Here is a 24,650-nt window from a genome sequence, read left to right as displayed (position 1 = left end):
CGATGCGGGGCTCGATTCCAGGACCCTGGGATCGTGACCTGAGCTGAAGGCCGCTGCTTAACCGACTGAGCCACCCAGGTGCCCCGAAGTTGCCCAATATCTTATAGTTTTTAGTGTATAGATCTTTCATCTCTTTTGTTAAATTTATGCCTATGTATTTTATTCTTATTGATGTAATTGTAAATTGGGTTATTTTTAATTTCTCTTTCTGATAGTTTGTTATTAGTGCATAGAAATACAGAAGATTTTAAAAAAAATATTGAATACTTCATGAATTTGTGGGTTATCTTGTGCAGGGACCATGCTAAGCTCTGTATTGTTCCAATTTTAGAATATGTGTGCCAAAATGAGCACCAAAATATTTTTATATATTGGTTTTGTATCCTGTAACTTTACTGAATTTATTAGTTATAGCAATTTATTTTCTAATTTCTAATTAAACTTTTGATTTTGTTATTTTATGTATTACTTATAAGCATGTTAGTTTCCAGGTATTTGGGGATTTTAAAGATATCTTCCTGTTATTGATTTCTAATATAACATATTTGTGACAGAGAACAGTTTGCGTATTCTTTGAATTCTTTAAAATTTATGCAGATTTGTTTTATGATCCAGAATATGGTTTATCCAAATAAATGGTCTATGCACACTTGCAAAGAATATGTATTCTGCTTTTTTTGGATGGAGTGTTCTTTTTCTTTTTTTTGTCCCTCGTTATTTTTTTAAATTTTATTTTATTATGTTATGCTAGTCACCATACATTACATCATTAGTTTTTGGTGTAGTGTTCCATGATTCATTGTTTGCATATAACACCCAGTGCTTCATGCAATATGTGCTCTCCTTAATAACCAATACCGGGCTAACCCATCCCCACACCCTCCTCCCCTCTAAAACCCTCAGTTTGTTTCTTGGAGTCCATAGTCTCTCATGGTTCGTCTCCCCCTCCAATTTCCCCCCTTTCATTTTTCCCTTCCTTCTCCTAATGTCCTCCATGCTATTCCTTATGTTCCCCAAATAAGTGAAACCATATGATAATTGACTTTCTCTGCTTGACTTATTTCACTTAGATGGATTGTTCTTCTAAATATCTTTTGGATCAGGTTGGTTGATAGTGTGGTTCAAATTTAATTTTACTAATTTTCTGTCTACTTATTCTAGCAATTATTGAGAATGGGGTATTGAAATATCTAACTATAATTTTAGATTTATTACTCTTTGAAGTTTTGTTTTTTATTCATGTAATTTGATGCTCTGATATTAGGGGCATGAGTGGGTAATATTTTTATGTCCTTCTAATCCAACAAACATTTTATTATTATGAAATACTCATTTTGGTCCATGGTAATATTTTGTTCTTTGAAACCTATTTTATCTGATATTAATATAGCTCCTCCAGCTTTCTTTTGGCCAGTGTTAGCATGATATATCTTTTTTCTATCTTTCTACTTTTAACTTATTTGTGTCTGTGTTTCAAGTGTATTTCTTGTAGGCAGTATTTGGGTATTGCTTTTTTATCCAATATGACAATATCTGCCATTTAATTTGGGAGTATTTATCCATTTGTATTTAATGTGACTATTGGTGTTATTAAATTTAAATCCATCATCTTGCTTTTGGTTTTCTGTTTGTCCTATCTGTTCTCCAGTCTCCTTTTCTTATTTCTCTGTCTTCTTTGGGATTTATTACATAGTTTAAAAAAGACTTTATGCTATCTTCTTTGTTGGCTTTATCTTATTATTTTTGTGGTTGCTTAGAGTTTTACCTCTCTAACTTCTCTTGGTCTGATCTGCATTTACACAAGTTTGAGAATCAGTGTCTCCTGAAATTTTGTGCCTTACATGCCTCTTCTGTCTCACCTTAGTCCTAGCTCTGGTTTTTATGTCTTTATTTGCTAACTCAAACCTCTATGAGGTTGTAGGTTAGATTTGATTGATTTATCTCTTCATTGGGAGTTCTATTTTCTTGCTTCTTTGTATACCTGCTAATTTTTTATTGATGCTGGACATTATGAGTTTTACCTTGTTGGGTAATGGATATTTTTGTATCCTCTTAAATATTCTTGAGTTTTGCTTCAGAACACATTTGAGTACTTGGAAACAGTTTGATGATTTTGAGTCTTGCTTTGAAGATTCTTTTAGGAGCAGTGCACCTTAAGCATCCTTAGTATCCTAAGTCTAGTGTTCACTATTACCGAGGCCCCATGAATTTCAACGTTTTTAGTATGGTTGGTGGGAACAGGCATTATTCCCAGTCTTCTTTTGATGCCAGGCACTGTTACCTCCAATCCTTAGGGTCTGTCTTTTCATGGCCTTGAATAGTTTGTTTACAAGTATATGCTGATCAGTTCTCAGCTGAGGAGTTGAGGCAGGTCCTCTATGGTTGTTAAGAGTTTCTCTCTTAGCAGCTCTTTTGTACTCAGCACTGTTCTGTGGACTCTGGTGGACTTGGTCTTCCTGGGTCCTCCATTCCATCTCCTCAACTTAGGGAGTCTGAAAGGCTCCTCCTTAATTTGAACTCCTGTGCTTTGCCTTGGAATTTGAACTCCCAGGATGATAAACTGGGGCAACTTTAGGGCTCGCTTTATTTTTTCTCCATCTCTCAGGAATCATTATATTCTGTTGCCTTAAGTACAGTGTCTTGCAGATCTTTGTTTCACTTTTTTATCAGTTTCTGCTGCTGTTATGTTTCAGGTGGGAGGATAAATCCAGTCCTTGTTACTTCCTTTTGGTTGTAAGCAGAAGTCTCTATTTTACCCATATGAAAGCCCAGTTTTAAGTATACATACCACTTCTGCTTGAAATCTACCTGTAGGGGTTACCTGGAGAAACTGAAATTCATATCCTCTTCAATCTGTCCCATCAGAAATATGCTCTCATCATCAAAAACCTTTAAACTCTAATTTTGTTACTTGAAAGTCAGAGCATAACTTGTCAATGAGTCATTACAAATTTCAACTGGTGGTTTCACCACACATGAATAAAAATCATCACTTTTATAAATGTTTTATTTATAAACCATAAATATATTTAACTGCTCACTTCTAGTACACACACAAATCACATATTTAGGGACATTGATAGAGAGAATGAAAAGTGCACTGGATTTTGAACAGGACAGATTTGGCTTTTTGAACCTAGTCAACCAAGCTCCACTTTCCTCTCCATCCCTGTTTTGTAAACATTAAAGGAGGTATGTGAAGTTCTAGAACATTCAGTAGGTGTTAATAGCTTCCACTCATCTCTCCTCTCCCCATCCTCACTATAACCCACCTCTGCTCCCTCATTTTATGTAATTTCTTTTGGCTGAAATAACCATGAACAATAAGACATCAGGGTTATATCTGAAATACACTGAAATACCTTTCAGGGTGAGTATTGGGTGGGTAGATTAACAGTGTTTTGTAGTCAGTTTCGGGGGCAGCATTTTGCCATATGGAGTTGTTTTGCTTCAGGGAATGCATTTTCCCTTAGTGGTAGATCTGAGTCGCCAGCACACTTATGGAGTCATAGCTCTGCAGGGGAGCCAAGACCTTGAGGGATTAGAGAAATGGTACAACTCTGGCTCCCTGCTAGAGGCCAGGGTTACCTGTGGAGGGAAGGTGACTAGAATGAGCTCATGGCAGGTGGTGGTACAGCTGGATTTAGAATCTCCTGTTTCCTGGTGCTGGGATTGCTCTTGTGCTGTGAAGAATTCTATCCCCTCAGAGAATGTGTTTCGCATAACTGGCAGCAGATAATTAGAGTCATTTGGGGTTCATCTGGACTGTGACTCAACTAGTGGGGACTCAAATGCTTTCAGTGTCATCTCAGTTCTGTTGGCAGCAAAGAGGACAAACAGAAATCACCTGATTGTGTCCATTCTCTTCTTACGTGTAAAACAAGACCTACCAAGTTAAATTATGCCGACAGTCCTTGTTGCCATGAATTCACAGTTCAATATCTACTTCCCTCTTCATTAAAAAAAAAAAAATCACACATTTTCTCTATTAACAAAAATGTGAAAGTCAGAGTTAGAAAGAAGAATTTTTAAATTCCCGTCGTGCCTCTTACCAAAGACAACCACTGTTAACATTTAGGATACTTTTTCCCATTAAAAAAATTCTAGGATGATTTTTTTGCTTTCTGTTATTTTTTTAAAGATTTATTTATTTATTTGAGAGAGAGAGAGAGAGAGAGACAGAGAGAGAAAGAAAGGGAGCTCACAAGCATGGGGTGGGGCGGAGGGAGAGGGAGAGAGTCTCAAGCAGACTTCCCACTGAGTGCGGAGCCTGACATGGCAGAGGTTGGGCTCAATCCCAGGACCCTGAGATCATGACCTGAGCTGAAATCAGACGCTTAACTGACTGAGCCATCCAGGCGCCCTTGTGTTTTTTTGTTTTGTTTTGTTTTTTAATATATAGTTGTGACCTTAGTCCATATGCAATTTCATGTTCTGCAGTTTTCATTTTACATTTTAACAGAAGTTTTTCTCATAATTGTTATAAATTCTTTATAAAAATAATTTTAGTGGCTATAGAATATTAACAACTGGACTTATAACTTCTACTGTAACTGAATTCTAGGACTGAAACTACTAGAGAAATGTTTAGAATGTTTGATAACATATTGTTTAAATAACAAAATAATACACAAATATTATATAAACATGTACAAAGAAAATAATCAAATGTCCAAAAGAACAGAAAATAAAAGGCATGTAGTCACGTTCTGCACCTTTTCTAACCCATCATCCTCTGTTAACCATTTATAACTTTTGTTTTTCTGGAAATTGCCTCTCCAACTGTAAGTAAGAGTTGTCAAGCATTCTAAACCCCTGTCTAGTAATTTTAGTCCTCGTACTTGGTAACAGCAAAAGGTATATATCCAACTATCCAGGTACTTAATAAATTGCCCAGATAGGTATCATGCAGCCACTAAAATTATTTTTATAAAGACTTTGTAGTAAACATGGAATCAAGCATGCCTCTATTCTTGATTTATCAACCAAAACCCATGGGATTCAGTTCTATTGAGGACTGAATTAAAGTGAGGAATTTAGTTCGCTTAAGGTATCCAGTACTTTTCATTTTTTCTTCCTCTCATTTTTTAATATTTATGCTATTACCGTTGCTATTACAGGTAGTAGTTGTTATTTTGATGAATTTCAATTATGTGCTTACACCTCTATTCTTGGGCTGTCCACTCTTGGGGCATCTTATGGCTCTTGCATCACACAGGAGGAAAAACATGCACTCCTCTGCTTCTTCCCAGATTCCTTTCCTCCTTCCCACTGAGGATGTCTTGAAGCATCACCTCTTTACATGACAGGGCTGATAAGCTTTCAGTGAGGTTGCTACTGACTTGAGACTGTTCTTGGAGCTGCATTGACCAGACTTGCACTAAAATCAGTAATCCAGGGGCAGAAGGACCAGCCAATACTATACCTTCCAGGAGAAGGTGGGGCATAAATGTCCCCGCTCCGTGACTGCATCCAATGAGATGTGTTTGCTCAACACAACGGGTCAACTGGAGGGACACTGGCCATTCTTTCTGCTGCTCATCTTTTGGAAATCTCATGCTTTCCTGGAGGAAGTGTTCACTGAAGTTGGGGTAAGAAAAACACTAGCAGCAGCTTCCTTCCCTCACTCCCTTCCCTGCCTGTGCAGAGAGCTCCTCCTTCTCAGGGGCTGTGTAGATGGATTGGGGGTCCCTCCGAGGTGGCTGCTCCCAGGGAGGAGCTAGTGGTGGGTGCCCACCCCCCTGAGGATCCCTGGGTGCAGGCCAGTTCCAGCTGCCTCTTCCACTGCTGGCTGGGGGAGAGGCTCAGTGACTAGGATCCTCGTGTTCTGGTCAGGAGACTGGTAGGATAATCCCTCTCAGGGCTACATGAGGGACACAGGTGGGGAGTGCATGGGGTAAAGCCTGGCAAACAGTTGGGTGTCTTTGTGCTGAGCAGAACCCAACTCTGATTCCTCCTAGGCCATGTGACATCCATGTCCTCCCTGACAGGTCCATGCCCAGGGTCTGTTTCTGCTTGTGCCCGTCACTGTTCTAGCTCCTGGGGACATGAACAAAAGGGACGAGAATCCCTGTAGGAGCTGAAAGTCATTGCAGGGAGGCAAACAACAAGCAAAATCAATGCCATTTATGGTGTGGGGTATCAGAAGTTGGTGGGTGTGATGGATAGGGTAGCACAGGAAGGGCTGGGAACCTGGGTGGGCCTCACCTGGATCCTGCTCTCCCTCGGGCTCCCCACTGTCCCCCTCTCCTGCATTGTGCCTTCTCCTTTCTTCCCTGTGTTCCCAATCCCTGTGCAGGGAGCTTCCTGGCAGCATTGGGGGTGAGGGGGTAGTGAGGGGCAGACTACAGCAGTGAGAGGAAGGGTGTCCCCCAGCTCCAGTCAGGTGCTGCTGGGACGGAAGGGCAGGAGAGGGGGTGAGCTCAGGGCTCCCCCATGAGACCATCTGGAGGGTGTCCCAGGCACACCCCTCAGCTGCCAGGTTGGCTCCTGGGCTGGGCTCCTTTTGCATGGAGGAAAAGAGGGTGAATCTTCCTCCCTTGGTGGGTGCAGCCCCAGAAGGTGAGCTGGGACTGGGTGCTTGCGGGATTGCTGGCAGACAGTGCTCTCAGCATTACCGGGGAAGTTGCCAGCACAGGCAGAGACGATCCCAAGCTCCCTAGCCAGCAGCCTTGTCGCTTCAGTCCTCAAATAACCCACCAAGCCTTTTTGGTGAGACGGGAGCCTTCCTCCCCAGTTGCCATGGCCTGGCATGAGGCTGACTCAGTCATTCAGTAGGCACTGACTGGATGTGCCAGGCTCTGTGTGGGTGTGACCCTGTGCTGCACGCTGCCGCTGGGCACAGAGAAGGCCCTGTGGGTTCTGCCTGGTTGTCATCATTCCTCATCAGTCCTACAAAGAGGGAGGAGTGGGCGAGGGCTCTGAGAGGGTGCCAAGGAAGACATGGGGAAGGAGGGGAGAGCCACTTCAGGCAGGGCCCTGCGTGGACACGGCAGGGGGGCGGGGCGACACAGAGCCGAGCCTGGCACCTGAGTTGGTGGGAGAAGAGAATCGAGATATTTCCAGGACAGCTGGGGATGTCTTTTCATTATTCTTTTGCTCAAAATAGAATTATCTTTCGAAATCAAATTTGACAGGCAACCTAGGCGTTTTGCCTGGGCTGTCTGGAGGAACTGGCTTCCTCGCCTACAGATACTTTTTTTCCTTCCAAAGGAAGAGGAGGTAACATTCTGCTGGTTTAAAAGAAAGTGGGAGGAGGGAGACATGCAGTGGATGAATTTAGAAGGGTGAGGCTGGGTAAGGTGGGCAGGGGAAGCTGGGATAAAGCCCTTAGCTAGTCTGAAAGGCTGAGGAGCCCTGTACTGACCATTTTGCCCCCTGTGTCCTCCCCTAGGAAAGTGATTCTTGGACTCTCCAGGGATGTAGCCCCACAGCACAAGCCCCTGGCTCAGATGTCACCATGAAGACAAGAAGAAAGCTCAGTATGAAAACCAGGGAAGAAAAGAAGAGACAGAGACAGGCACAGCATGTCAGGCACTTGGGGTGAGGGGTAGGGAGTGAAGGAGGGGGAGTCAGAGATAGCAACAGGGAGGTTAACAGGCCAGAGAGCAGGAACCCAGGCCTGGTCCGGCCACTGCTGTCCTCCGTTTCCTTGTCTGGAAGAGTGAGGTGGTGTAGACCCTTCCTGCCCTTGCTTGGTTGGTCCAGGCAGCAGATCTGGGGGAAGCTTGGCATTGTCCCTGTCACCCTCTGTAGCTCCAGACCCTCCATCTGGGATGCCGTCTGTTTAACTGTTTTCACTGGGGCTGCTCTGGGTGAGCACTGATTCCAAGCGGGGGTCCTCTCTGGGTTGCTTTCTCTCTGCTGGGGGTTGGGCAGCCCAGGGCTAGAGCTTCTTCTTTGCGAAAGTGACCAGAATGGGCTGGGCCTTCCCTGTCCCTGCTCACCAATAGGGCTTGGACCTAGGCAACATGATGCAGGTGACTTATTGATGCAACAAAACCAGAGGTGCATTCTTGCTGGGCCTTGAACCTAAAATGAAAATACTGCCTAAATCCCACATTTGGAGGATTAACAAAAATAGCTCACAAGTGCTCAAGACAGCGCGTAGTACAGCGTGCACTTTCCAAGGGGAAAGCTGTGACCGCAGTGACTGGGAGCCACTGTGTGTCCAGTGCTCACAGACCTTCCATGACTCTTGTTACTGAGGCCTTCAGCAGGTGAGTGGGGACGGGGATGAAGCCCCTCATGGCCTGCGTTGGCCTATCTGACAACAGGTCCAGCCCCTTATCTGCCTGGCTGGCTTTAGCCTCTGCCTCCTACTATTCCGTGTTCACCTGTGCCCAGCACTAGCCAGCCTTGCCTCTCCTCTGGACACTCAAGCCAGTCACTGGCCTCTGTGCAGCGCTGGTCTGTGCCCTGTGCTCCAGGCTGGTGAAGATGACCTGAATGGCCAAAGATGGTACTGTTGGTTAGCCATTGGGCAGAACGAAGTCCAGGGACTTATGGAGACAGAGGGAGGGGCCTAGGTGCTCAGGGCAGAACTCCGGCATCCTCCTAGTTGACATGAAATGAATGGGAGAGGGCACTTGAAGGTGTTCAGATGCCAGAGCAGCAGGTGCAGAGGTGAGACAAAGTGCAGACCCACAGCTGCATATGGTTGGAGGGTCCAGGCAGAGCTGGCAGGGAAGGTGGGGCTTGCATCTCAAAGGCAGGGTGGGCAGGCCCAGGAGTCTGACTTTGTCCACTCTATGGGGCCAGGTAGGGAGGATTGTGCCCAGATGGCGGGCTCCTGTGCTGCTCCTCCATGGCCCAGCTCCCCCAGCCATCCCTGACTCAAAAGGAGTGATGGCTATCCTTCCCAGCCCCCTTAGGTGCCCTCTGCTGTGCATTGAGCCATTTGGCCCCATCTGTCTGCTCTTCCCTGGGCTCTGAGTCCAGTCATGTCTGCCCTGCTTCTGAATCCCCTTTGCACCTGCACAGGGCCTGTGGCGCACTTGATGTGTGTGTGGAATGGATCAGTGCAGCAATTAAAAATCTTAGGGGAAAATTTCCAAAAGGCAAGAAGGGGTTCCTTTTTAAACAAGGAAATTGAACATATACAGTGTTCTGTCTCCTATCAAAATTTCATTTAAATGACAGTAAAGGAGTAAAAAGAGCAAAAACTTACAAGAACAAAAAGAGAACCAGGGAGGACATAACACAGGCATGTGTCAGAGATAGTGCGGGTTCAGCTCCAGACCAGCTCAATAAAGTGAATATTCCAAGAGAGTGAATCAAATGGATTTTTTGGTTTCCCAGTGCATGTAAGAGTTATCTTTACATTGTGCTGTAGTCTATTAAGTGTGTAATATCATTATGTCTAAAAAATAATGTGCATACCTTAATTAAAAAATAGTTTATTGCTAGAAATGCTAACCGTTCTCTGAGCTTTCAGCAGGTTGTAATCTTTTTCCTGGCAGAGGGTCTTGCCTGGATATTGGTGGCTGCGGACCGATCAGGGTGGTGGTTGCTGAAGGTGGGGTGGCAGTGGCGATTTCTTAAACTAAGACAACAATGAAGTCTGTGGCATCAATTTAGTCTTCCTTCCATGAACAATTTCTCTGTAGCACGTGATGCTATTTGAGAGCATTATACCTACAAGAGAACATCTTTCAAAATTGGAGTCAATCCTTTCAAAGCCTTCCACTGCTTTATCACTAAATTTATGTAATATTCTAAATCCTTTGTTGTCATTTCAATAATCTTCACAGCATCTTCACCAGGAGTAGATCCCATCTCAAGAAACTGCTCTCTTTGCTTGTCAGTAAGAAGCCACCTCTCATCTGTTCAACTTTTATTCTGAGATTGCAGCCATTCAGTCCCATCTTCAGGCTCCACTTCTAGTTCTAGTTCTCTTGCTATTTCCACCACAGCTGCACTCCCTCCTTCCACTGAAGTCTTGAACCCTCCCAAGTCTCCCATGAGGGCTGGAATCAACTTCTTTTAAACTCCTGTTAATGTTACTGTTACTATTTTGACCTCTTCCCATGAATCACAAATGCTCTTAATGGCATCTGGAATGGTAAACCCTTTCCAGAAGATTTCCAATTAACTTTTCCCGATCCATCAGAGGAATCACTATCTATGGCAGCTTTAGCCTTATGAAATATATTTCTTAAGGAGTAAGACTTGAGAGTCAAAATTTACTCCTGATCCATGGGCTGCAGAATGGATGTTGTGTTAACAGGCGTGCCAACAACATTAATTTCGTACATCTCCATCAGAGGTCTTGGGTGAGGAGGTGCATTGTTAATAAGCAGTCAGTAGTTCTCAACAGTCGGGTCAAGATCTTCAGTAACCCATGTTACAAATGGATGTACTATCATCCTGGTTTTGTTTTTCCATTTGTAGAGCACAGACATAGAAGATTTTACCATAATTCTTAAGGACCCCAGGATTTTTGGAATGGCAAATGAGCATTGGCCTCAACTTAAAGTCACCAGCTACATTAGGGCATAAGAGTCAGCCTGTCCTTTGAAGCCAGGCATTGACTCCTCTCTAGCTGTGGAAGTCTTAGATAGTATCTTCTTCCAATAGAAGGCTGTTTCGTCTACACTGAAAATCTCTTGTTAGGTGTAGCCACCTGCATTAATGACCTCAGCTGGATCATCTGGAGAATTTGCTTCAGCTTCTACATCAGCACCTGCTGCTTCATCTTTCATTTTCATGTTGTGGAAATGGGTTCTTTCCTTAAACCTCATGAAGCAGTCTTTGTCAGCTTCAAACTTTTCTTCTGCAGCTTCCTCACCTCTCTCAGCCTTCATAGAACTGAAGAGAGTAAGGGCTTTGCACTGGATTAGGCTTTGTCTTAAGGGAATGTTGTGGCTGGTTTGATCTTCTATCCAGACCACTCAAACTTTCTCTATATCAGCTATATGGGGGCTTCATTTTCTTCTCATTTGTGTGTTAACTGGAGTGGCACTTTTAATTTCCTTCAAGAACTTTTCCTTTGCCCTCACAACCTGGCTAACTGTTTGGTGCAAGAGGGGTAGCTTTTAGCCTATCTCAGCTTTTGACATGCCTTCCTCACTAAGTTTAGTCATTTCTAGCTTTTGATTTAAAGTGAGAGACAGGAGACTCTTCATTCCCTTGAACACTTAGAGACTATTGTAGGGTTATTAACTGGCCTCATTTCAATATTGTTGTGTCTCAGGGTATAGGAAGGCCTGAGAGGGAGAGAGACAGGGGAACAGGTGGTTGGTAGAGGAGTCAGAACACACATAACATTTATCAATTAAGTTCACCGTCTTATATGGGCGTGGTTTGTGGTGCCTCAGAACAGTCACAATAATGTCAAAGATCACTGAGCACAGATCACCACAACAAATATAATAATAATGAAAAATCTGAAATATCACGAGAACAACCAAAGGATGACACAGACACGAAGTGAGCAAATGCTGTTGGAAAAATGGCATCGATAGACGTGCTCAATGCAGGGTGGCCACAAACCTTCAATTTGTGAAAGATGAAGAATCTGCAAAGTGCAATAAAGTAAAGGGCAATAAAATGAGATGCACCTGTATCAGACAAGAGGTGTTCAGAACGTTTTGGAAGCCTGGAAGTGAATGGATAAATAGTAAGTGACTTCGGACACTGGAGAAAGCTGAGAACTAATTATCTATTACTGGTACAAAACCCCAGGAAGGCTCTTGAATTAAAGGCGGGGTGTTGGGGTGGGATTGGAATGGAGACCTGGATAAAAGTTTCGAGGAATTCTACCCCTGATTCAGGGCCTGATAATGGCCCACCTTGACTGGCTCTGTGGCCTGTGCCTGCTCCTCTTCTGCTCCAGGTGGGACAAGCTGTGGTTTCTGTGCCCTGTGGAGATTTGGGAAATAAGGCAGACCGTGGTGAAATCACCAGAACCTGGTGAAACCTGTGCCGTAAAGCCTGACCCCTGTCTTCAGGCCTGGTCACCCACCCCTCCTGCCACTGTCAGCCATGTGGCTTGGGGCATCACCATATCACTGTGATGGTGATGGTCTTCCCCTTGGGAACCCCCCAGCATCCAGGCCCCAGGCAGCCACAGGAGTTACGGAGACCTGGAGGGAAACCCAGAGCCCCCCTGTGGCAGGCAAAGCCCTGCCTCTGAGCACTCCTTGGGCACCAAAGCAGCTGCTGGTCAGAGCTCTTACTTTTCCTGGGCTACAGATGGGTTTATCGAGACGTGTCCGACACAGACAGGACCATTTATGTTTCACCTCGGGCATACTGTTGGTCCCCTGGGCTGGCTGCAAAGCACTAAGCTGATTGCTGAGATTGCCTGTGATGTGAATTTAGCAACCTCTCAGCTTTGTTGCAGCGGTGGCCCTCTGCCCCTGCCCCTCTGTGGTCCCCACCAGGCAGAACCTGGGTCTGTGTGTGCGAGGTGCCACCCATCAGCTTGGGTGGGAGTGGCCCTCTGCAAGCATCATCTCAGGTAAGACAGCAATGTGGGCAGTGTGGGGTTGGTGAAAGAAAGGACACCTGACAGCTTTTCCAGAGCTCACCTGGTCAGCAGCTTGTTTTGGAAGACTCAGGTGAACTGGCTCTCCCAGTACCCTACATCATTCCCACTGTGGTGTTTCCAGAGAGGAGAAAACAAGATCTCTTAAGTGTAAAGAGTGGATCACAGGAATCTTCCTATGAATGCCATCTTCATCCTTCTGGTTGCTCAGGTGGGAAGTCTGGGAATCATCCCATTTCCCTCTTCTCTGGCATCCCATATCAACAAATATATCCAGAATTGGGCCTCTCCTCCCACCTCTTGCATTTTCCCTGGTCCAAGCATCCAGCCACTCTGGCCTAGGTGACTACCATGGCCACCCACCTGTCCTTGCTGCTTTCATTCTACCCCGATGTCTATACCTGGCACTGCAGCAGGAGTGACCCTGTTACACTTGAGTCATATTGGGTCTGTCTTCTGCCCAAACCCTCAGTGGCTCTTATCCCTTACAGAGTGAAAGCCAAAGTCCTCAAATGCATGTTTACGGCCCTTCTGGACTGTCTCCGCAGCCTACCCCCTTGCTCCGCCCTGGTCAGACCCATCTATTCCTTGTGGGTGCCCAACTCACCCTGCCCCAGGGCCTCTGCTCTGTGCCCCTGTGCTGGGGACATCTACATGCTTGCTTCCTACTCCCCTCAGGTCTCAGAGGCCCTCCTGATATGAGTAGGGGACCGCGTCCCCACCCCGCCCTCCCTGTTGCCTTTCCCTATTTGGTTTTGGCCACTGCACTTGTTATTAGCTGACCCAGTTGATATTGACTTGTTTACTGGCATTTTTGAGTCTCCCCACTGGAATATGAACAGCATGTGGACAAGGATTTCATTTGTTTCGTCATCTACTGTATCCTCAGTGCTGATGTCCCCAGCATGCACTGGGCTCAGAGTTCCAGGTCATTAGCACAACAGTGCTACCTCAATGAACACTCCCTGCAGGCAAGTGTACAGGCTTCCTGGGCTAGTCTTCACTGAGCTCTGTGAGGTCACCTACAGCTTGCAGCCTCTACAGTCCCGGCTGCCCTGAGGGAGGCCCAGTCATGTGGCCATGGGCAGGTGGCCAGTAAGGTAGACCTAGCTCCTCACCACTGCCAGGGTACCTTTCTTGATTTAAGCTTGACCTCTGGTTCCTTGGCCAAGTTATTTAAGTTTTCTTAGCCTCAGTGTTCTCATCTGTAAAACAGGGATGATAATATACCTCCCTCAGTGATAGCAATGCTGATGGACAGGATGGAGCAGTGGGACTGGCATTCCTACCTCTGTCCCCAGATGCCACTACCCCATGGAACTTCTCTTATGGATTCTGGGTGAATATTTTCCTGAGCCGTGGGCCCTGGACGGCTTAACACTTTGCTTTGTAAGTATTCCTGAACATATCCATTCATGAATTCAGCTGATGTGGGTGCAAGGTCCAAAATCAATTTCCTACAGGGTCCTTCCACTGTTGCTCTTGAAAATGCTACCCTTTACCTTTCATAGGTGGTGGGGTGCTCCACAACCTGACAAAGTGAGTGGCCAGGTGACATTTTCTAAGAGGGGCTGTCTACCTCCTTTGCTCATGTTGGAAGAGACCCCTGTTCTTAACGAATATAGTCAATAATATTATGACAACCTTGTATGGTAACAGATGGTAGTGAGACTTACCTTGGTGATCACTTCGTAATGTATACAAGTGTTGAATCACTATGTTGTACACCTGAAACTAATATAATATTGTATGCCAACTACACTTCAGTTAAAAAAAAAGACCCCCATTCTTTCTGTGGCACAAGTGCAGTCCTGTTCTCTGAGCTTTATGGGTTGTTCTGGGATAATGCAACTGTGATAGGGGGGTGGCTTTCGGCTCCTTTGTCCAGAACAAGAGGTTCTTGACTGGAATACAGCTGGGACTGGAGACCTAGCTCATGGAACATGGACGCAGACACTTTCCATGTCACTCCATTAAACGTCCACCCATTGTCAGCCCCCCAGGCTAGTGGACTCTGTTCCTTAGAACCTCGTGACCCCCAGGAGCATCTTTCAAAGACTCAGGACATCACAGACAAGTTTCAGAGAGACTGGAGAGGTGCTAAAAGGGGCAAGTCCATGCTAGGGAGCCTTGAGCAGCCAAAGGGAGCAGGGAGGTGGGGAGGGCAGGGAACTGGGCTCCAGACCAAGCTTTGTTGGGGCTGATCTTCTAGAGTACCTTCTCACAGCCTTGCAGCCAGCAATTCAAGTCCTGAATCTCCTGCTGGGCTCTGGATGAGTTCTTAGTCATTGAGGGAGACAGAAAACAGATGGGCAGGTACTGTGCTGTGTAAGTAATGGAATGTGATAGACGATCCAGAGTCGAGGGGTACAGGACAAGGGAGGGTACATAGCCCAGGCTCAGGGAGATCCAGGAAAGGCTACAAGGAGGCTTCCATGAAGAGTTGCCAGCTGAGGATGAGATGGAACACGAGCATGAGCTAGCCAGCCTTGAGTGGCAGGCAGAAGCGGTGCAGGGGCCCAGACAGAGGGAGAACGGGAGAAAAGCCCTGAAGTGCAATCAGTGTGTGTGTGTGTGTGTGTGTGTGTGTGTGTCAGCAATATTGTGCAATGAGGGGGTGTGAGCTGGAGCTAGGGAGATGGGAGACATCGCACAGGGGCTGAAGGAGGGTATTAATGAGTTTGGACTTTATGTTGCACACAGAGGGGGGCCATTGTGGGGTTTCAGGCCAAGAGTGACAGATGGGATTTGGATTTGACCTAGTGGAGGAGTGTGGATGGGGGTGGGGGTGGGGGTGGCTGGAGGCACAGAAGCCAAGAAGGAGTCTGTGGCAGCAATCTCAGCCAGATGGGATGTTGTCCTTGATTGGACATGGAAGACAAGCCAAAGGGAAGAGTCCTTTGCAGCAGCTATGGGAATAGCAAACACAAGAAGCACCCCAGCTGAGACCTCCTGAGGGAGTCTTCCCAGGGGCCCAGGGTGGCCACCTGGGGCAGCCAGAGGCTCTGGGGCTGCGAGCTTGAAGCATTCCCATGCTGCAGGCCTGGCAGGCAAAGTGCTTAAATATTTATTACAAACAGAAATTGATGTTGGAGAACTAAATTCTGAAAAAGGAAATTGAAAGGAAAGGGAAGGTGGGCCTCTGAATTCCAATTTGTAGCACCCAGCCTCTGCATATTTCATCAACTCCTCTGAGTGTGGAGGGACCAGATGTTCAGGATGAGAGGAGGTCCGGCTATTCACGCTCCAATGCTCTGCCTGGCAGCAGCTCATTATTCAGGGGCTGTGGTGAGGAAGGTCAGATGCAGAGATGCTTGAAAAAAGGAAGAGTGAATGAAATCATGATGGACAGGGGAGGACTTGTGTCAAACTGCTGAAGGAATAATAGATATGAGAAGTGAGTTGAGAATTGAAATGAACATTGGAAAAAGGCAATGGCAATTTCCAATGTTTGGAAAGAACATTGAGTAGGAAATCAGCTAGACCTTCATCCTTTTACCAGCTCTGAGAACTTGAGAAAATGTCTTAATGTCTCTGTACTCAGTGAAGTTCAACTAATATAATCTACAGCCATCATTATCATCATTATCACCAACAACATCATCACCACCATCACCATTATTATCACCATCACCATAATCACAATCATCACTACCATCATATTACCATTATCATCATCACCATCATCATCATCATCACCACCACCATTATCATCACCACCATCATCATCACAATCATCATCACCACCATCATCATCACCACCATCATCATCACAATCATCATCACCACCATCACCACTACCATTATCATCACCACCATCATCACTAGCATCACCACCATTACCATCATCAGCACCATCATCATCACCATTATCATCACCACCATCACCATCACTATCATCATCCCCACCATCATCACCACCATTATCATCACCACCATCATCACTAGCATCACCACCATCACCACCACCATTATCAGCATCACCATCATCACTAGCATCATCACCACCATTACCATCATCATCACTATCATCATTACCATCACCATGGTCATTACCATCATCATCACTGTCATCACCATCACCATTATCACCATCCTTATCATCACCCCACCATCACTGTGATTATCGCCATTATCAACATTATCATCATTATCATTTTCATCATATTGACCACTTACTGTGTGACCCACAAATAGTATGACCTATTTTCAAAACAATGGTATCATTGTAGACTATTGTCTATATATCCCCTTGTACAGTTGAAGAAACTGAGGCATAATAAGTTTCGGTCAAGTTGACCAGAACCAATAAACGGCAGAATGGTTCTACCTGACAGCACAGCACCCAGCATCTCCTGGATTGAGTGTTGCTGTGAGTATTAAATACAGTGATGTTTGCACATTGCTGGGTGAAGCGGGTCTTATTACATGGGGTTTCTTATTACATGTGCTTTATTTGGTGAAGAGCAGCTGTACTATGGCCTTGTTCAGGGTTGGCATGAATCAGGTTGAGACCTGTTAAGCAGAAAAAGTCCAAAGACATTTTGGGGACCCTACTGTGTGCTGAGCAATGTTCTGGGAAGCACTGGCTGTGCAGCCCTTGACACAAGCACCAAGAACAATGTCTATGTCTGTTGCCTGGACAAGAGGATGGTTAGCCTGTGTGAGGGGCTCACGCTGGAGGGGGCCTGGCGACTCCCTCTGCCTGCTGCCCAGTGAGCCACTGATTGGTGGCTGCTGGGTCAACTCCCAAAGACAAAGGTGGAGAGAGAAGAGCTTGGTCAGCAACTGCAGTGGTGCCGGTAGAGGCCAAAGGCCTGCTGGCTCCTGTTCAGGTGCTCAGGTGGGTGCTTGGCAGCCACACCCAGGTCCTGGGTTGGTTAGCAGAAATGGCTTGAATCCGAGAATTGGCCTTTGACATTTTGAGAGCAAACGGCTGAAGAATTTGAATATATTTTAATTACTTTAATAAAGTACACCCTATAGCATGCATTTTAATGGCAGAAGGAAGGAGGGAAGGGCCTTGCAATTTCTCCAGCCCACTGCATAATTTATTTCATGCACAGTAGAATCACCTCAGACATATAGGAATTATCCACTGTGCTGTTGGCAAAGGAGAAATCAGTCAGAAAAGGGAGACTTTTTTCTTATTGGGCTAGTCTTATCCATCTTGTTAAAGGGTCTAAATTTATTTTCAAAATAGAAGTCAGAGCTTTACCATTCAAAGATGAACCTTTTGTTAATATTTTGTAAATGTACCCTTTCAGTCTTCTTTTTCTTTTGTTATTTTTGTTAAGAAAAGAAGGACAACAAAAGGAAGCAATGGAGGGTTAAGAAGTATTTGGTGGAAGGAGGGACCCTCAGGGAACGCTGAGGGTGATGTGATGCCAGAGAAAGTGGGTTGGTTTGTGATTGGATAAATGCAGGTTAAAGCTGCACTCTGCTCATAACTTTGACAGCCACTGGATCTCCGTGCTTCAGATCAGAGTACCTACCTGTCAGGATATGCAAGATTAAGTGAGGTGAGCTGTAGGAAGCACCTGCCAGGTGCTTCAGTAGGTGGCCACCCCTCAGCTGCCTGAGACCTGGGTGCTCTGGGCTACACAGAAGACATGCCCTGTGCTTCATGTGGGTGCCTGGGATCTAGTCATTACCTTAGCGTGGATGGGTGTATGGTATGTGTGTGCATGCATGTTTGTGTGGATACACACACACACACACACACACACATGCAGATAAATAGTGGAGCTGCGGACACAGCTAAGAACAACCAGGGGACCCACCAGCCAGCCAGGAAGCATTCAAAAGGTGAGGAGCATTTCAGAGCCAGTACAGGGTGTGCAAGCTTCTGCTGTCTGCGTGAGCTGTGCCTGCCATGGTCAGACCCTTCCATCCAGTGCACATCCCTGCAGGAGCTTTTGAGGAACACAGGCTCCACGCTGTCCCATGGCTCCCGGGCCAAGCAGAGGCTCTACTGTAGCTGAAGGAAGAGACACCTCACTGCCACCAGGTGTGTTGGCCATGGCAGCTTCTCTCTTCTTAGCCACGATTATCAACCTCGTAAGCACCATCAGCTGCAAGGCTCTGTGAGGCTCTGAGACAGCTCTTAAGACATGGGGTATCATGTATGTGGGATAGACTGAGTGTCCTTGCCTTGAAGGATACTTGGGAAAACATGGTAGCTGTGTCTGCAGTGGACAAAAGAGTGTGTTCTGGGCACAATCTTCATGGCTCTGAGGGGCCAAGTGCTGACCTTCAAGACTCAGAGAGAAGATATTAGGCCCAGCTTGCCACAGGCATGTTCCTGTCTATCTGAAATGGGGGCAAGGCCAGCGCTGTCTGCAACATGACTGAGAGGTGCATTCATTTGTGACGTGCTCATTCATTCCATCTGAATTGTTTGAAGTCCATGTCCCGGGGGCCACTGTGCAGGTGAGTGTGGAGGCTGAAAGATGGCTGCCACCTCTGGGCTGCTTTGACCAACTGAGAATGGAGGGTAAGAGGGCCCAACCATGTGGAGACCTTAGAAGGGGCTTGTACAGGGAGAGGGGGGCCTGTTGCCTGAGGCCAGGGGTGGGTCCCGCTGGAGCGTGCTGCCCCCACAGCCCAGTGGGAGGGCCGGGGTCCCAGAGGACATGTGCCAGGTGGATTCTCTGAAGAGAATGTCTTAAAATGTCTTAGGTGAGCTTTCCCCCTCTCCCTTCCACACCCCTGCTCAGTTATGGGGCCCTGAAGAATATGCCTTGTTTTGGTCTGCATTCCTAATTTCTGATTGGAAATTTGGAAGATATGGAAAAGTATAAAGGAAAAGTAGAAATCGTCTGTAATTCTCCCACTTAGAGATAACTCCTATTATAGTTTGATAATTTCCTTCTTACTCTTTCAAGAATCACTCTGAGATAAAGACTACAGGTTCCCCAACAGCAAAGAACAGGAATTCCCATGCACTCAGGAAAAGTGCCGATCCCAGTGGCCTTGGGGGCTGTGCAATGCACTTAGGCAGCTTACCTACCTCTCTGTGCCTCAGTTTCTTCCTTTGAAATGGGGATAATAAGAATCCTTACTTCACAGGCCATCTTTGGAGCATTCATTGTCCTGCTAAACTTTGAGTGGGGGTCACAGGGGACACTATGTGAGTGTTGGTGTTGTATGACCATGTTGAGAGCTGGTGTCTGCCAGGTCCTCATCAGGGTCAATGCACAACGCCCCTTCTCTGGAACTGGGAGTGCCACACTTCTGCCCCAGGAGAGGCACACGGCCAGGGACTGCATGCCCTAGGGGAGCCCCATACTTCCAAGCACTCTGTGCTTGGGGCCTCGCCCCCCATCAGGGTGAGACTGACTTTATCTGAGGTCACCCTGAGTTGGCCCTTTCCAGGAGGAGGCTGCCTGCGCTGCCTCACAGAGCCTCCTGGAAAGCTCACCTAAGACATTTCGACAACCATGCACATCTGAGCCCCAGGCTCTGCTTCTCGGGGGTACAACCCAAGACAGCAGTATTAGCTTCTTGAGTCTGCTGTAACAAATTACCACATGCGTGAAACAACTGAAAACAACAGACTTAGTACTTTTCGGTCCTACCGGCGAGATGCCTGAAATCAGCTTCACTGGGTATTAAAGGGTCACTAGAGCTGGGTTCCTTGTGGAGCCTCCAGGAGAGAATCCCTTTCCTTGCATTTTCCAGTGTCCAGAGGCCACCACACTCCTAAACATGTGGCCATTCTTCCATCTTCACTGCTCGTTCTCCAACCTCTGCTTCTGTCACCAAGTCTCTTCTCGGATTCTTCCTGTGGTTACATCAGGCTGTGTCTGTAATCTGAATAATCTCCCATCTCAAGATTCTTAACTCTATCACACCTGTGCAGTCCTCTCTGCCATGGTAAGGGATATTCTCAGGTTCTGGAGATAAAGACAGGGATATCTTTGAGGGTCATTACTCAGTAGCCTCCAACAACCATTGTTATTGTCAAAATTCTTCCTGGCTGTGTGGACGGGGGCACTGCGGGAGCCAGGGAAGGGCAGAGGCCTTGACGCAGGGGTCCAGGGCAAGCTTTGGGCTGTACCCCATGCTTTTCCTCCTCCACACCAAACATGAAATCGGACCTGGTTCCTCTCTGCTCCAACCCTCCAGTGGCTCACATCCCTCTCAGAAAACCCCTTGCTCATGCCTGTTTTTGCCCCACTGGTCACTTGTAGTTTCCTGAACATTCCAACCACACTCCTGCCCAGGGTCTTGGTACACACTGTTCCTCTGCCAGACACCCATCCCCAGACTTCCTGCACTTCTTTCAAGTCTTGGCTCAAGATTACGTGATGGACCTGTCCTTCCTAACCTCTTCAAACTGGCCCCACCCCCACTTTTCATCCTCTTTGTTTTTCTTCTTGACACTTTGGTGTAGCTGACGTAGGTTTTTTGGTTATTTGTTTTGCTTCTGTGACCCTAGCATATAAACTGCTGAGGTCAGGGACTTTGTATCCCTGGTGTCTAAAACACTGCAAGTCTAGGTAAATATCAAATGAGTGAGTGAATGAGTGAATGAGTGAATGAGTGAATGAGTGAATGAATGAATGAATGAATGTCTTATACTTTGGAGAAAAGCTCCCAAAACATAAGATCCAACATCAGCAAGGTGGGAAAGAAAATTTTGGCTTGGGATTCCTGCTTCAAAATCATCTGGCTGCCTCCCTGCTCCTGGGAGCTCACAGCTTACTGGGAAAGGTGTCACGTGACCCCTCCTGGACTTGACCCCAGTGTGCTTGGGGAAGGGGGCTGTGGCTGCCCACACAGGAAGAAGAAATGGCTCTTTTTAAAGCCGGGTGGCATCAAGACCTCCACTGGGAGGCTCCTCGGGTGTTGTAAGCTTCTTAATGACATTGGACCTGAAGGGAAAAATGCGCTCTGTAAATATGCTCTCACAGACTTAAAATTAAATTCTACATTTTCCTGAGCTCATGGGAACTGACACTGCCATTAGTCTGTAATTTGTTTCTCAAAATTTTCTATTTTAAGAAATTAAGCAGGAGGAGAAGAGGGTGAGAAACAAAAGAGAGGGAGGGGCTGGAGGAAATGAGGACACCCCAGAGGCAGACAGAATGGGGCGCGGGGAAGGCGGCGTGGGGGAGGAAGGGGGGTGGCGGGGGGAGGTGAGAGACTGCTGAAGCCTGCGCTCTCTGGTCTTTTCCTCCCCATGGATATTTCTAGCTGGGAATGTCTTTGCTGCCAGTCTGTGTGGAGGCCGTGGTAAAGCCACAGCGGTTGCAGGGGTGTCGGGGGCCATGTCTCAGTGAGGTGTGGCATCCCAGGCTCCCACCGGCACTCGCTGCACACAGGGACCAGCCTGACCTGCGCAGCGCCAGGAGGTTTGCCAGAGCACGCTCCCTAACAAATGTGAGGAGAAGAGCTTCTCACACTCCTGCTGCCCTCTGGGCATGTGGCAATGATCCTGGAGGGCTGGCTGGCCCCTCCAAAAGTACAAACCCCACAGCTCTTTGAAGGAACGAGGGCAGTGGGTCCTCAGATGAGCTGGGGTCAGGATTTCCTGGTGGGTATGGACACCCTCAGGTGTGAGCAGCTGCTAGTTCCTGACAGCTCCCATATTTTGCACTGGAAACTGGTCCACTGATTTCAATTAACCTTAGGATCATGTCCATTACAAAGAATCACCAGGGTGAGTGTTGGCAGGTGCTTACTTATGGATGGGTGGTACATCACTGCTCAAGGAGGTAGGGAATGAGCCCTGAGTTGGTATATTTGGGTTGAGTGCTGTCTGGGCCAAGAATAGTAAGTGCAAAGGCCCCGAGGAGATATGCTCCTGGCTTGTTTGAGGAGCAGCAAGGAATCCAGAGTGGAGTAAGGTTGGGAGAGAAGGGTAGGGGAGGTGCTCAGAGGTCCTGAACAGCATGGGGGCAGATGGTGCCTTGCAGGCAACTGTGGGGACTTTGCCATCACTGTGAGACAGTGGCACTGGGGCTTGGAGCGAGGAGGACCCTGGCCTGACCTACACTGTGGAAAGAACCCTCTGGTGACCTGCTGTGGGGAGACAGTCAGGGGCAGGGGTTGGGGGAAGCACAGCCATGTGTTAGGAGGCAGGAGATGGGGCCGAGCTTGGACCAGGATGGCAGCAGGCAGGGCAGGCTCAGAGAAGTGGCTGGATCCAGGTTTATGGGATTGGGAGGGCAGAGCCCTCAGCTTCATTGCTGTGGGGTGAGGAGTGGGAGAGGAAAGTGGGAACCACAGCTGATGGAGGTTGTATCAGAGGCAGGTTGAGGGAGTGGCAGGTCTGGGAGGAGATGGGTGCAGAGGACAGTGGTGTATGATGGGGTAGGTGTGTACATTCCTGGGCTGTTCAGGGAGGCTGCCCTGGCAGGTGATGCCTGCCCAAGATGCCAGAGCCGGGGAGAAAGAAGGACGAGCTTACCCTAGGGGAATGTGTACAGCCACCCATTTCCAGTTCCCATTCTTGGCGACCCAGCTGCCCAGGGCCTCTTGACTGAGCAGCTCTTAGTTTCACTTGCTGAGGGGTCAAGGTGCTCTCAGCTCTGAGAGCTGGAACTACTGGTGTCCCATTCTCATCCTCACTTCCTCTGTCAGGGCCCTCTGCAGCCCAAGCCTTGGTGGTGGTACCTCTGCTCATAAGCAGGGCCCCCATGCTGGACTCGGGGGAGCTGGGGCACAGTCTCCCTCCCTCCCTGGGAGTGCCCCAGCCTCTCAGTCAGCTCCACCTTCACTCATATTATCAAGATCCATGGTGTGCAGGGCTGAAGCTCTGTGGTTTTGGTCCAGAAGTGAGTTCTACACTGAGGACAAACACCTGCTTTGACTCTGCTGCTGGCATACAGGAGGGCGTCCTCTTGCTCTATGGCTAGTCTGGACCCTCTGCAGCCTTGAGGTCAGAGGGGACTCCTCTTCACTCCTGACTGCTCAGATCAGTCCGGGCCTTATTTTGTCTTAGATTTGCACCATGCCTTTCTTCTAAGGTTTTTTCCTTGAAGCTTTGGGTTGCTTTTTCATTGTTATTGTTGTTATAATTTTTTAGTTTTTGTGTATCTTTGTTTTACTCTAAGACTTGAATAGATTTTCAACACTTCTCTAAAGGCCCCTCCTCCCCGGTGCCCTTCTTCCCTCTCCCTGCAGTCCTGGGGGCCTGTCTCGGCCTGCAGCTCAGTGGTCCTCCTGGGTCACCTCCACCTTTCTCTTATACTGGATGTACTGTTATCTGGTCCTGTGTCTTCATATACCCTGGTTTTCACTCTCACTTCACTGGACTCTATTAGGAATAACTTCCTAAATACGTGGGTTTTATAGAGAGTTTTATAGAGAGTTAAATTTTTTAATCACTGCATTTCTAAAAAGATTTATTTTGCTCTCACATTTTCTGATAGTGTGGCTAGGTGAACAACTATATGCCTGTACAAAGTATTTCTGCTTAGAACCTTGCAGGAATCCTCCGTTGTCTTCTGGAAACCCTGATGTCTGATGTTACTGGGATAGTTGAATGTTTATGGGTGATGTGTTCTTTTGTCCAAAAGACTTGTATCTTCCTTTAACTCCAGCAAATTTCCCTCTTAATTTTTAGATAATTTTCCCCCTTCATTTTGTTCTGCCTTTTTGGAATATTTACCAGTCAGTTGTTGGAGCTTCTAGATTGATTGCCTAGATAGTTTATCATTATTGCTAGTGTTTCCTTCTATGCTCTAGGGAATATATATATTTTTTATCTTCCTATTAAATTGTTCATTTTGGCAATGTGTGTAGTATTCATGAGAATTTTCTTGTTCCCTGATTTTTAATTTATTTTTTGTTTATTTTTTTAAAAATTTATTTATTTATTTTTAGATAGAGAGAGGGAGACAGAGAGCAAGTGCTAGCAGGGGTAGAGGCAGAGGGATAGAGAGACACAGAGAATCTCAACCAGACTCCGTGCTGAGCGCAGAGGCTGACTCGAGGCTCCATCTCAGGACCCTGAGATCATGACCTGAGCTGAAATTAAGGGTCAGATGATTAACCGACTGAGCCACTCAGATGCCCCTGATTTTTTATTTTTATGACAGCCTGTTCCATGGATGCCTTCTTTATCATATCCAATTTCTCCAGAACATTCACTGGATGTCTCTTCCTAAAGTTATTTGTGGAGATCTGTTTACTGAGTGATAGCAATTTG

The 24,650-nt window shown here is 46.7% G+C and overlaps 1 non-coding gene across 1 annotated transcript; it reads right to left on the bottom strand.

Moving 5' to 3' along the window:
- Positions 1-252: 252 nt before the first annotated feature.
- On the bottom strand, positions 253-354 carry LOC118540383 (U6 spliceosomal RNA). Its single transcript, XR_004919607.1, has one exon. It is a non-coding gene; the product is annotated as a U6 spliceosomal RNA (small nuclear RNA).
- Positions 355-24,650: the final 24,296 nt, after the last annotated feature.

Source organism: Halichoerus grypus, chromosome 4 (genome assembly GCF_964656455.1).
Source record: "Halichoerus grypus chromosome 4, mHalGry1.hap1.1, whole genome shotgun sequence".
NCBI classification, from domain to species: domain Eukaryota; kingdom Metazoa; phylum Chordata; class Mammalia; order Carnivora; family Phocidae; genus Halichoerus; species Halichoerus grypus.
The sequence above is the reverse complement of the archived record's forward strand: the minus strand, read 5'-3'. Positions and strand labels throughout refer to the sequence as shown.